The sequence below is a fragment of the Pristis pectinata genome, chromosome 3 (assembly GCF_009764475.1).
Source record: "Pristis pectinata isolate sPriPec2 chromosome 3, sPriPec2.1.pri, whole genome shotgun sequence".
NCBI lineage: Eukaryota > Metazoa > Chordata > Chondrichthyes > Rhinopristiformes > Pristidae > Pristis > Pristis pectinata.
In genome coordinates, this window is record NC_067407.1 from 54,287,811 (window position 1) to 54,302,117 (window position 14,307).

Here is a 14,307-nt window from a genome sequence, read left to right on the forward strand (position 1 = left end):
CAAGATCACTAGAGGTTAGCAACACTATGACCACTTTGCACTAAAATGGACTTTATTATTTTTTGTTCCATTGGTGTTCTCTCTCGTAAAAATTGTGTTTATGTTTTTCTTGTGAATGCTGCTGATACGATGCTATGTGCCTGTGCAAGTAAGTTTTTCATTGTACCTGCGCATACACGTACTTGTGCATTTGACAATAAACTCAACTTTGGCTTTTTATCTGGTGTGTCCTTTAGCTGGGAGGTTCTGAATGATAAAATTGTGCTCCATTATTCTCACTCTCTTTTAGAACAAAACTACCATTTCAATAGTAAACTTTTGCAGACGTCAGGCCATGCTCCTTTGTATCAAGCATTTGTGTGCCCAAAATTCTTTTGTGCTTGCCACAGAAATTACCTCAATGTCTTTAGCCTCTGCCACTCTGATTCATTTTTCCCCTTCTCTGGAATGTTGGTGGTCAATGGCTGAAGAACGGGTTGAAGAACTAGAAATCACATTAAATTGTTCAAGTTAACCAGATGTGCTTTCTTTTCTTTTTAAGAAAGAAGTGATTCAAAACCTTTCTTGATCACTCAATTTGTAGTTGCGGCCCACAAAGTACTATCTATTAAATTCAATTTCTTGCCAGCGTGGAATATGTACTCATTTTGAAGTTCTGGTTGAACAGCCTAACAGTTAACATTCCCCTCAGTCATTTGTCTTTACTCTCAAATGAAGCCAGGCTTAATCAATTTTTTTGCCATTGGTTACATGTTATTAATTAAGTCTGTCTTTTAAAGAGATAGGGAGTGAGCAGTAATCTAACAGTCCTCAGGTGGACAATTTGCATGGGAACAAAGCTCTCTTGACAATTCACTATTTGAGATTATGAATTCCATCTGTAAATTTGCAGCTTAGGGCATTTAGAGGGAAATGAAAATGAATCATCTGTGCAAGATTTGTATCTGTCATCATAGTTCCACCTCCTCACTGATAAACAGGTAAACCACTCTGCCTGGGTGTTCACACAAGAACTCCTCCATCGTGTGAAACATGAATCAGATCTGTTTTAGTTATTGGCTATTCCTCAGACACCAAGATGATAGAATTATGTTGAAAAGAATTAAATGCTACTTTACATTCACTTTGTATCAGAAACACACATAAAAAAACAATTTCTCTGCTGAACACAGGATAAACAACTGCTTTTGTCACTCAAGACACACTTCTGCAGTTAGACTTCCCTTACTGATCCCTCATAGCTGTATTTTAGTGAGTACATATACTTAAGACTTTTTTGGACTTTTTATTCATTTTTGGGGGGGTTATGGTGTTGCAAGCAAGGCTGGCATTTAACTCCCATCCCTAATTACTCTTGAAAATGTGGTACCGAGCTGCCTTCCTGAATAGCTGGAGTCTTCCTTCAAGTAATTGAGTCACATAGTGCAAAAACAAGCCCTTTGGTCCATACTGACCATCAAGGACCCCCTTCAATTCCACACTAATCCCAATATATTTTCCCAGCAACACCCCCCTGCCCCCACCACCCCCCCCCCAAAGATTTTACCACTTACCTGCACGAGGGGCAATTTGCAGCAGCCAATTAAGCTACTAACATGCATGCATTTGGAATGTGGAAGGAAATCAGAGCAAAAGGAGGCAACTCACGTGGTCACAGGGAGAATGTGCAAACTCCACACAGACAGCAACAGAGAGCAGGATTGAACCCAGGTTGCTAGAGGTATAAGGCAGCAGCTCTATCAGCTGTGCTACTGTGTCTTCTGGTGACGGTGCTCCCAGTGCTATTGGATAGAAGGTTGCAGGATTTAGACCCAGCAACAATGAAGGAATGGCGATACATTTCCAAGGCAGGATGATGTAAAACCTGGAGGGGAAGCTGCAGGTGTTGTTGTTGTTCCCATGCACCTGCTCCCCTCGTCCTTTTTGGTTGTGAAGTGTGAGAATTTGGGAGGTGCTGTTGGAGTAGATTAGGCGAGTAACAGCAGTGCATTTTGTAGATGGTACGCACTGCAGCCACCATGTGCTAATAAATGTATAAGGTGGCGGATGGGGTACCAATTAAGTGGGTTGCTTTGGCCTGGATAGCATTGAATGTGGTTGGAGCTGCACTCATTCAGGTACACAGAGAATATTCTACGCTCCTGTCTTGGCCCTTGCAGATGGTGGAAATCGTTTGGGATGTCACAAGCTAAACCTCGCACCACAGGACACTGAGACTCAGACCAACTCTTATGGCAACAATATTCATGCGCCTTGTTCAATTTGCTAAATAGGAACATCACAGGAAAAGTATTCACCCATCTCGAGATAATAATCTGATTTCAATTTGCTCTGAATCTAACATCACTTATTCCCCAACAATCGGACCTACTGGATCAACAGAGCACCGTAGTACAGTTGGTAGAGCTGCTGCCTCAAAGAGCCAGAGACCCGGGTTTGATCCTGATCTCTAGTGTTATCTGTATAGGGTTTGCACATTCTCATTGTGACTTCATGGGTTTCCCCCGGGTTCCCTAGTTCCCTCCCATATCCACAAGGTGCGCTGATTGATAGGTTAAATTGGCCATTGAAAATTGCCCCTTGTGTGTAGAAGAGTGGTAGAATCTGTGGGGAGTTGAGGAGAATGTGAGAAAAACAGAAAGCGATTAGTTAAATGGATGTATGATGATCAGCATGAACTACATGGGCCAAAAGACCTGTTTCTGGGCTGCAAATCTCCAGAGCTCCATATTTTATTTGCTTCTCCATCAGCAAACTGCTCTTCCCTGATTTATTGCTGGATAATTAAAGTCACTCCAGATTATAGTCCTTTCCTGTTAGTCTCCTTCCTCACCTTGGTGTTTCCTAGAATATTAAAAGCAGAGAGAGATGCACACATATGAAACTCCTCAAATGAACACTGATTTCACTTGCTAGGGGCTTTGCTATTCTGGGCCATTTTGTGCTTCTTTGTAAGTCAATAAATCAGTGCCTATTTTAAACAAAACACTCCCATGTTTCCACTGCTGGCTGCCTCTGTGTGAGGCAATAAAGATTTTGTCAGTATAGAGAGCAAATAAAATCAACAACTCATCAGAATTCATTTTAGGAGGGAAAAAAAACAGAGCTGGTGGGTAACAGAGGCATTAATTCCCCTGGCTGAGAAGGCAAGCATTAGGGAGCACGGTCTTAGAATTAGGGAGCACGGTCTTAGAATAAGGGAAAGGCCATCTTGGATGAGGCAGAATTTCTTCACTCAGAGGGTAGGAGGGCAACTATTAATTAACTGATATGTCAACAGACACCAGCAGCAACCCTACTCTCCCACCACGTAGGAAATGTCTGTAACCAACAAAACAAGGTGAACAAGGAATTTAAAGATAAAGTTTTTTTTCCCAGTTCCAGGAACTTTAGTTCTTTGAATGTCCATAGAAAGCCTCGAGGTTTTGCAATCCTAATGGAGGGGGAGCAGCAGATTGGCTGAACATATTGGGATGATTAGATCATATGCAGATTCCTTTCGCTACATTTAGGTGAAGAAATATACCGTCCATCCCCAGGTTATGAACATTTGACACGTGGACACCCCCTATATATGAACAATCTCCCATCATACTATTAAATTCAAAACTCCAATGTATGTACATACATTCGTTCCTACGAATGGCAAAACTAGCTTCTTCTCTCTCTCTCTCTCTCTCCACTTTTAGTAACTGTTCTTTCTCATCAGTCTTGTGTGCTTTTGATGCCATTCATTACAATACTGTGGAGGTATAGTTACCATATTGAGTGATTTTTGTGTATTTTCTGACTTACGGACAAAATCTTCTCATGGATGATTATAAAAACGGAACCGGTCCATTACCCAGGGACGGCCTGTAGAGGTAACAGCTAGCTCCTACATACTAAATGGATGTGATAAAATTGGTGATGCTGGATAATACGACTCAAAGGGGCAGCATGCTTAAGAGGCAAAAATTCCAGTGTCCTCCCATTTTAATAGGCTACTGTCTCCCGCTCCTGGTTCTGTATTCAATCACAAGGAGAATCCAGCACACAGTCTTTTGATGCAAAGCAAGTTCCTTGGTTGCTATGTGATGCAGGTAGAATTTAATTTACTTTGTGGGAAGGAAATAAAATTTCTTGGACCCCGCACCGGTGAAGGTGAGTGGGACCATTACTTGCGTCGTTTCTACAGGGATAATCTTGAAGTAGTGGATGTACACATCACCTCTATTAGTCCGAGGTTCGAAGCTACAGAGTGGGAATTACAACTAGCAGTAATTGGCACACTGTCGTAGAACATAGAACAGTACAGCACAACTCTCATTGCTACTGAATTCCTTAGTTGGACAAGTATTACTTACTGATAGGACTTTCTCAGCTTCCCTGCTCACACTTCCATTTTACTTCTCCATGAACTTGATGACATCCAAAATGGCCCATGCCCCGATTTGCTACAAGTCCTGTCTGCTCACCACCCATGTGTGTTGATCCACATTGCTTTCTAAGTCACTGGTGCCTTGATTTTAAAACCCTCGTTCTTGTTTTTAAACCCCTCCATTGCTTTATCTACCCCACTATCTGGGTAACTTTCCTGAGCTCTACAATCTTCAAGATATTAACACATGTCAGTTTGTCTCCTTCTTGGATTGGTGTCAATTTTTGCCAGATAAGGCCTCTTTGAACCATTTTTTCCAATTGTAGGTGCTATATAAATACAAGATCTTGCTTTTACAATGTTTCGATAATACATCCGTTGGGTTAATTGAGAGTCATCCCAGTTTCAAATAAGGCAGCAACTTGAGTTATTTGTGCATTATATTAGCAATGATTTGCAGTAGACCTTTGGATCTTGGCCATATTCCGTAAATTGAGATCCAGTTTAATTTCCATTTCTAGCCGTACCACTGTGCAGAGCTGTCAGGACCATGGTGTGGCCTACAGAGTTGCACAAGGACAGCTTTCAGGAATGACCAGATGGTTCTATTTTGCATGAAAGAGGCTGAAATATTGCAAGTAATTCAAAGGAACAATTGCCCTGCTGTTCTTAATAAAACAACACAACAGTGCACCTTGAGTGAAATTGAAATGAATCTGCTCAGGTTGTCATGACAAAACATTCCTCCCTCAAACATCACCACCAAGCCATGTGGGTTATTGATATGCATTTCATGTTGTGCACCAATTGCCACTTTGCCTCCTTTACAACGATGAGCATGAGATTTGGGCAGTGTGAAGGCTCAGAGCTTAATAAATTATATACCATATTCAAAAAGTGAAAAAAAAATGCCAAGGCTAGAAACCTGAAATAAGAACAAAGAATGGTGAAGGTGTTTAGCATTTAAGACAGTGGCTGTAGAGGAAGAGAAACAGTTTCATGTTGATAATCTTTCATCAATTGTCATTAGAATTATTTCTCTCCACAGATGCTGCCTGGCCTGTTGGGTGTTTCCAGCATTTTCTGTTTTAATTTTGATTATGCCTTTTCTTTGCCAGATACTTTCTTATAACTTGAGTGGCAAAGTGGTGCAGTTAGTAGCTTCAGCAACCTGGATTCAATCCTAACCTCAGGCACTGTCTGTGTGGAGGTTGCACGTTTTTCCTATGACCAAATGGGTTTCCTCCGGCCACTCTACTTTCCCTCCCACATTCCAAAGACACGAGGTTAATTGGTTACGGTAAATTGCCCCTTAATGTGTAGGTGAGTGGCAGAATCTGAGAGAAGGAGATGGGAATGTGGGGAGAACAGAGTAGAATTAAGGTTGGATGAGTGCCATGTGCAAAAGGGTGACTGATGGTCAGAGCGGACTCGGTGGGCAGATGGGCTTGTTTCTGTGATGTATGACTCCATGACTCAGATAACTTTGGTACTTTCAAAGTGCTATCTTTTCTATCCTAGTGTTGCATGTACAGCTGCAGACAACACAGAGAACTGATTAAAATAGGAACATTGGAAAAAATGGTCATTTCCTGGCAGATTAAACTGTTGGATCAGCCACTGACTCCCCCGAACTGTACAAAATACTTCTTACATTGACTGCAACAGGTACCACAGCAACTGAAGTCCCTTTTGCGACTTGGCACACCCACTTATGTCAGCAAAGCCTTTAACACCATCAGATTGCTGGAAAAGAATGATGCCACTGCAGATCGAGAGCATGATAACAAACGGACAGAGGTAAAACATAGTAAGTACATTTTAAGGATAAAGGGATGAAGGACAATGGCACTGGGCCACTGCTGAAGGCTGCTTGTATGTAAAACAAAAGGTGACTTCCACCACACTCACAAAAGACCAGGTTTAGCTTCTGTCTTTGAGTCTTGCCTCCTGTCTTTAGTTTGTGGGTTCACAACCATTTCCAGCAATGGAACATGTCAACAGTCCAGAGGAGTATTGAGGCAGTCCTGCCTTCTTGAGGTGCCATTTTGAGCGAATGCTGCACTTTTTAATAAAACATTAAAACTCTCCTGCTATTTTAATCTTTTAGATCTATTCCAGTTGAAATTTGTTGCTCACCTAACTCTAAAGATAATCTAGTCGCTATCACACTCCTAGCTTTGGGACCGTGCCATGTGCAAACTAGCTGCTGTTTGCAACTGTGACAAAACTTCAGAACAAGCTAATTGGTTGTGAAGCCATCTGCAACAAGGCAAGGTCAAGCAATGCAGTATTTTATTGCATGCATTGCTACCTCCACTGTGGGGTTCTTTTGGATCTTTGCATCTGTATCTGCACCAAGAGCCAAGAAGTACAAATGACACTTGCAGTTTTATACAATTTTGATTAGGCCGTACTCAGAGTATTGCGTGCAGTTCTGGTCACCCCATTACAGGAAGGATGTGGAAGCTTTGGAGAGGGTTCAGGAGAGGTTTACCAGGATGCTGCCTGGATTAGAGGGTATGAGCTATAACGAGACATTGGACAAACTTGTGTTGTTTTCCGAGGAGCGCTAGAGGCTGAGGGGAGACCTGATAGAGGTTTATAAAATTATGAGAGGCATAGATAGGGTAGCCAGACAGAATCTTTTTCCCAGAGTAGACATGTCAAATACTAGAGGGCATGCATTTAAGGTGAGAGGGGGAAAGTTTATAAGAGATGCGTGGTGCAAGTTTTGTTTTACACAGAGAGTGGTGGGTGCCTGGAACATGTTGCCAGGGGTGGTGGTGGAAGCAGACACAATGGTGGCATTTAAGAGGTTTTTAGACAGGCATATGAATATTTAGGGAATGGAGGGGTATAGATCATGTGCGGTCAGAAGAGATTAGTTTAATTTGGCATCATGCTCGGCACAGATATTGTGGACCGAAGGGCCTGTTCCTGTGCTGTACTGTTCTATTTCTATGAAACAGAGGCAGAGGTACTGTAGAGGTGGAAGTGGTCCTTGTGTTAGCAAACAGCATACAATCAGCTCACCTTAAGGCAAACAGCCAGTGACAACAACTAGGAAGGGGATGAAATTGGTGGCTTAGGAACAGACTGTAACAGGGACCAAAACCACCTACCCAGGTTATCTGAAATTTACTGTTGATTTGATCATCTTTTCTCATTCCTGTACTCCCACCCCACAGTAAATTGTTTATAATTACCAATTATCAGTGTTTACAATGAAAGAAACAGGACTGCACAAGCAAGATATGGTTCGAAATGGGCGACAGATAATGATTTGGATGCCCAAGGTTGCTGGCTTGATCTTTAATCTTCAGATAAAATCAAAACCATCATAAAAAATCTTATGGCACAGTAATGGAGACACCATTACTGAGGCTCTTACCTTGAAAGGTTTTTGATGATGAGCCTTTGTATAGAGTTAAATAAAATGTGAGCTTTAGGAAAAGAAATATTAAATTGGCAAGAAAATTACCTGCTTAAATTTTAAGAGGGTTTCTTTTTACCCAAATTAGAAGCACAATGAAAATGTTCACATTTATTTCAGTATTGTAAACCTTGATCACCTCATACAAATCTGAAGCACTGAGCCCAGCATTGCATCTCTGCAACACAAGCAAATAATTGGGGCATGTCTTCATCAAGATTTTGTCCAGATGGTAATGATTTATATTGCAATTAGTTAATGACAGCTCATTTCTACACCCCTTATCAGTTGTCAGTTCAGAATCTTTATGTCTGCAGGTAGAGTGGGCCTTTGGCACATAGCAAGCAAGGCCTTCCATTTTCTGATTACATCGATTCGTTTTGATCTCATAAGACAACATCTTTGGATCACTGTCATCAGATGACAGAGAAGAAGGCTGAAGGTTACATTCAGTTCACAAGCATTTGAAGGTGGCACAGCAAAACACAAAGAACAAATTGCATTTCTATAGCACCTACCATCAGCTCAGGATATTCCAGAGCATTTCACAGGCAAGGAAGTATTTCTGAATTATGGTAGTATAGGAAATGCGTTGCCCAACTTGCCCACATCAAGTCCTCACAAACGGCACTGTGATAACAATAAGACAATGTGATTTCGGTGATGCTGAAGGGATAAAATATTAGGTTCTGACAGTTCATTGATACTCCTGTTTGAAAGGGGACATGATATCATGGCAGATGCGGTCTCAGTCTTACAAGGGCACACACACAGAACACTTCACATCACCTCTTTGTACTGCTATGCCATTTAGTTGTAAAGTAACAAAGATGGGGATGCAGTCACGTTTCATCACACTGTTTTCAGCAACACACAGCAACGTCTGGTTACAAAGTACCACACAGGTCAGTTTTTGATGACCTGAACAAAGGAAGTTATTGAACAATCCTTTGAATGGATGTTCGTGTGGTAATGGTAGTTACAGTCGGAGTTGTACAGCATGGAAACAGGCCCTTCAGCCCACCGTCCATGCTGACCGGCAACCACCCATTTACACCAATCCGATACTAATCCCGTTTAATTCTCCCCACGCTCCCATCAGTTCTCCTCAGATTCCACCACTCACCTAACATTATAGCAACTTACTGCGGCAAATTAACCTACCAACCTGCACATCTTCGGGATGTGGGAGAAACCAGAGCACCCAAAGGAAAGTGTGCCAACTCCACACATGCAGCACTGGAGGTCAGGATCGAACCTGGGTTGCTGGAGCCATGAGGCAGCAGCTCTACTAGCTGTACCACAGTGCTGTTCAACGTTAACATTCGGAAACATTAGTTCTCTTTCCACATATGCTGCCTGATCTGCTGTCTGCTTCCAGAATGTCTGACAGCAAATGAGATGCCAATGAACAATATCCTCTAGATAGGGCCAATGCAGAGCTCATGCATTGTAAACACCGGAGAGCCTGGTCCTGTGATCAGTGATCAAGATACCAGCAATAATAGTTTCAGAAGGATGGATTACAGAGGAAATCTACCACATGTATGGTATCTATGCAATCACATATACACACACACAAACATACACTGTAATTATCTTTGCCCTCCAACCCTAATATACACAACAAATCAGAGGGTTAATCACTACAGCGTTTGCACAGATTGATATTTTGGAAATATTGTGAAGGAGATTTAAATGTATAACTGAGTTTGTCAATAACTTGAAAAATAACATTTTACTTCAAAAGACAAGAAATTCTGCAGATGCTGGAATCTGAAGCAATACACAAAAATTGCTGGAGGAAATCAGGTCAGGCAGCATCCATGGAGGGAAATAAACAGTCGACATTTCGGGCCGAGACAACACAAGTTTAAACAACAAGGGTTTGGAATCAAAACTGACCTGCCTCACTGCACAGGCATCTCTCATCACACGACCAAGCTACCTGGTTTATAATAGAAGATCTCTTCCACTGGCCCCATCGAAAGGATGCTGTACGCTCACCAGCTTAATTGTGGTCAATCACCTTTCCCACATTAGAATACATTCAGTGAATTGACAGCAGCTTCATTTGTTCACTGGCACCTACCCGAGAAATGTGGAAAATTGCCCAGGTGCCTCCCATTGACAAATGTCAAGCAAATCCATTCAGCTAATTACTGTCCAATCAGTCTGCTCTCAATTATCAATAGTGCTACTGAGCAGCACTTACTCACCAATAATCTGCCCACTTTTCAATTCACCATGATAGCTTGGCTCCAGACCTCACCTTGGTGAATTGAAGTAAATGGGCATCAAAAAGGGAAGTGCTCCAATGGCTGAACCTCGCAGAAAGCAAAATAGTTGTGCTTGTTGCAGGAGTTCTTCAGAAAAGTGTCCTAGGCCCAGCCGTCTTCAGCTGCTTCATTAATCACCATTCTTCCACTGTAAGGGCAGCAGTGGGGATGTTTGCTGATCATTGCACAATGTTCAATTGCATTTGCAACTCATTGGCAAATACATCAATCAGTCCATGTCTGTATGCAGGAAGATGCGCACAATCTTCAGGCCTGGGCAAGTAATGTTAACCCCACAAAAGTGACAAGACCATCTCCAACAAGAGAGAGTTTAACCACCTGTCTTTGACTTTCATAATGGTATTACCATATCGTTCACTATCAGCATCCTTGGGGTCACCACTGACCAGAAACTCAAATGGACCAGCCACACAAATACCGCGGCTACAACAAAAGTAAGATCAGAAGCTGAGTATCAGGTGACAAGTGAGGCATCCCCTGACAATCCCAGTCCTTTCCACCAAGGTACAAGTTAGGATGATGCTGTAGTACTCTCACCACTTGCCTGGACTATTGAAGCCCAAACAACACTCAAGAAACTCGACATCAAGGCAAAAGCAGCCTATTTGTCTGGAAACTCATCCACCACCCTAAACATACACAGCACCACCTCTGGCAGACTGTCACAGCCCTGTGTGTCATCCATAGAATACACTGCAGTTACTCACCCAGCATAGCCTGATAACTACCTCCCAGACCCATGGTTTCACCCACAAGAAGGACCAAGGCAGCAGGTGCACACGAACACCAGTATCTGCAGATTCCCATCCACAGTACACACCACCCCTGACTTGTAAATATTCTTTCTTCATTGCCACTGGGCCCCAAGTCCTGGAACTCCTTACCCAATGGTACTGTGGGGGTATCTTCACCAGAAAGCGTGTAGGTGAGTGGTAGAATCTGGGGGACGTTGACGAGAATTTTTTAAAATGGAATTAATGTGAATGGGTGGTTGAAGGTCGGTGCTGACTTGGTGGGCTGAAGGGCCTGCTTCTGTGGTGGATCTCTCCAAGAAATGCAGTGGTTCAAGGCAACAGCTCATTACTACCTACTCGGAGCAATACTCTGCTCCGAGTAATGCCCCAATCCCAAATAACGAATAAATAAGTCATCAAATGTCAGATTTAGTGGGATGGAGGAATTACGTAAAACAGTACAGCACGGGAACAGGCCCTTCGGCCCACGATGTTGTGCTGAATTAATTAAGCTAATGACTCCCAATTAAACTAATCCCTTCTGATCCATATCCCTCCATTCTCTGCACATTCACGTGCCTGAGAGCCTCTTAAATGCCTCTATCGTATTTACCTCCACTGCCATCCCTGGCAGCGCATTCCAGGCACCCACCATTCTCTGTGTAAAAAAAAACTTGCCCTGCACACTCCCTTTGATCTTTCCCCCCTCACCTTAAATGCATGCCGTCCGGTATTAAGCATTTTTGACCCTGGGAAAAAGATACCAGCTGTCTACTCTGTCTATGCCTCATAATTTACCAGGTCTCCCCTAAGCTTCCACCACTCCAGAGAAACAACCCTAGTAATTACTCGAAAGGTTTCCGGCAAATATGACAAGCAGAGGAAATTCTCAGACTAATTAGCATCTGAACAACTGTGAATAAATGCTAACAAATTCCTTCATGATATCAAACCGGTCAACCAATTAAGACATTGGAAACAGCTGTGAAAAAGAAAATATTTTCTTGTTATTAACTCCTTTCAACAGTTTTTTTTTTGAATGACCGGCACTCATTCCTTAAGATATTAGTTGGGAGATAAGAGACAAAGTTAAAGACAAGGTGGTAGAGAGGTGCATTCAGAAGACCCACTGCCTCACGGCTCCAGTGACCCGGGTTCAATTCTGACCTCCGGTGTGATGTGATCTTTGCACATTCTCTGCATAACAGCATGGGCTTCCCCAGGGTGCTCTGGTCTCCTCCCACATCCCAAAGATGTGTTGGCTGGCAGGTAACTTACAAGTTACCCCTAAATGCGGATGCACAGCAGGAGACTCAGGGGTGAGTTGCTGGGCGTGGGAGGGACAACAGGTTATTGGGAAATAAGTGGGGAGGATGGTATTGTTCTGAGAATGGAGATAGACTCGTTGGACTGAATGGCCTATCTTGTAAGGAAATATGAGAAAAGGGAAACTCTGATAAGCACGATGCAGCAATTACCGTTCCCCAGGGATCTATAATGGGACTACAGTGAGGAAGGAGAGTGCATTAAGCCTCTCAAGCCTGTTCTGTTATGATTGATGAGTACACTAACTAATTCTTGTGTTTGATACCTTTATTTAACAAAAAGATCTAACAATCTCGAATTGAAGAAACTGTTAACACAAATCATTTATCTTTTATGGAAGAGATTTAATGGGATGGTGCCAGCATTGGAGAAGTTTAGCTAAGAGAAGACATTGGCTGGGTTGGACTTGTTCTTCAGAACAAAGGAAGCTGATGGGAGAGTGTGCTGAACTCTATGAGAGGCATAGACAGGTGGCTGAATATTGCCAGTTACCTTGGCAGAGGGATGATAACAGGGAGATATAGATTTAAAAGATAGAAAGATTAGAAGGTAGGAGAAGAGTTGAGGGAAAATTCTTTGAACGCATAGAGAAGTGATGGTCCAGAATTCTCTGCCTGTAACAGTATGGGAGGCAGAAACCCTCATCACATTTCAAAAGTACCTAGATAATATATCGCACAACATGTTGTACCATCAATGTTTTATGATCTGATGCCTAGAATTGCTCATATTCTAGCGAATATGGTCTAACCAGGGCTTTAATTTTCTACCATAATAAAACTCATAATACATTATCCAACGATTCCAAAATTCTGATGGTTTGGCATCTGGCTCACCAAGCGATGTTTGTCGGACTCCCTTTCTACTCACTGGGGACCTGGTTTTCAGGCTCCCTTCCCTTTCACCGGGGTCCCAGGTTCCCATACTCCATTTCAACTTAAATGGAAAATTTGTTACAATGTGGTGTAACATCTAAAAAAAAAGTGAATTATGTTGGGGTACCGATAGAAAGAGCATTCAATAGTCTGGAAAATCTGCTATCCTGGCACACCACAGTCCCAAGCTTGCTGGATTATCAGAGTTTTACTATACTTTTGTCTTGCGTACACTGGTAAATTGCATTGATGGGAGCAGCACATTACAAAGGGAAATGGATTGATTAAGTAGACAAACATATGGCAGATGAGGTTCAAAGCGGGAATGGATAAGGAAACCCACTTTGGATACGTGACAGGAAAATCACAATGTTTTCCTCACAATGAAGGACCAAGAACTGTGGAAACAGCAAAGGGGTTTGGATACTCTCGTAAATAGCAAATTGAATCTTGGAGCTAAAAAGCAAAAAAAAAAGTCCAAGAAATATGAAATAAAATCAGAAAACGCTGGAAACACTCAGCAGGTGAGGTAGCACCAGTGGAAAGAGAAACAAGTTCAATGAGTTGTATGACACGGATGTGTTGGTGCTGGTCGAGGGATGGCAATGAAGGCTCATTAACTGCAGTGGATCTGTCTGAAGGGGATGGAAATAGGAGGAGATGAATGAGAACAGAGGAGAAACAAAGCACAATGCTGGAACTGAGAGACTTGGAAAACAACAGTTGCTGAAAATCTGAAATAAAAGAATGCTGGAAAAACTCAGCAGTGAGGTAGTATCTGTGGAGAGGGAAAAATTGAAAAACAAGTGGGTGACCTTGCATCAGAACAAGTCACTTGTAACAAACTGGAAAGGCTGGTTATCCGAAAGTGTTGAATTCAACATTGAATCCCAAGGGCAGGAAAGTGAAAGATAGAAGATGAGGAGTCAATCCTTGAATTTACCGTCAGCTCATTGGAAGAGTGCAAGAGGCTGGAGACAGATGTCAGGCCAGAAGTGGGTGGAAAGTTAATATGGCAGGTAACTGGAGGCTGGGGGGTCATTCTTGCAGACTGAGCAGTGGTGTTCTGTAAAACAGTCACCCAACCTGCATTTGGTGACTGCTTTAACAGAACACCATCATCCAGTGGACAAGAAAACACATGTACACTGAATGCATGAGACTATGTTGGAAGAACTGCAAATGAGTTGGTGCTTTGCCTGAAGGAGACTGTTTGGATCCCTGGATGGTGGGAAGGGGTGAGATAAAAGGGTAGATATTGCATTGGTGCAATGGG

The 14,307-nt window shown here is 42.5% G+C and overlaps 1 protein-coding gene across 1 annotated transcript in view; it reads right to left on the reverse strand.

Annotated features, from left to right (window-relative positions):
* The window catches only part of nos1apa (nitric oxide synthase 1 (neuronal) adaptor protein a), a 318,651-nt gene that overhangs the window by 173,714 nt on the left and 130,630 nt on the right, over nt 1-14,307 (reverse strand). The window lies entirely within an intron of this gene.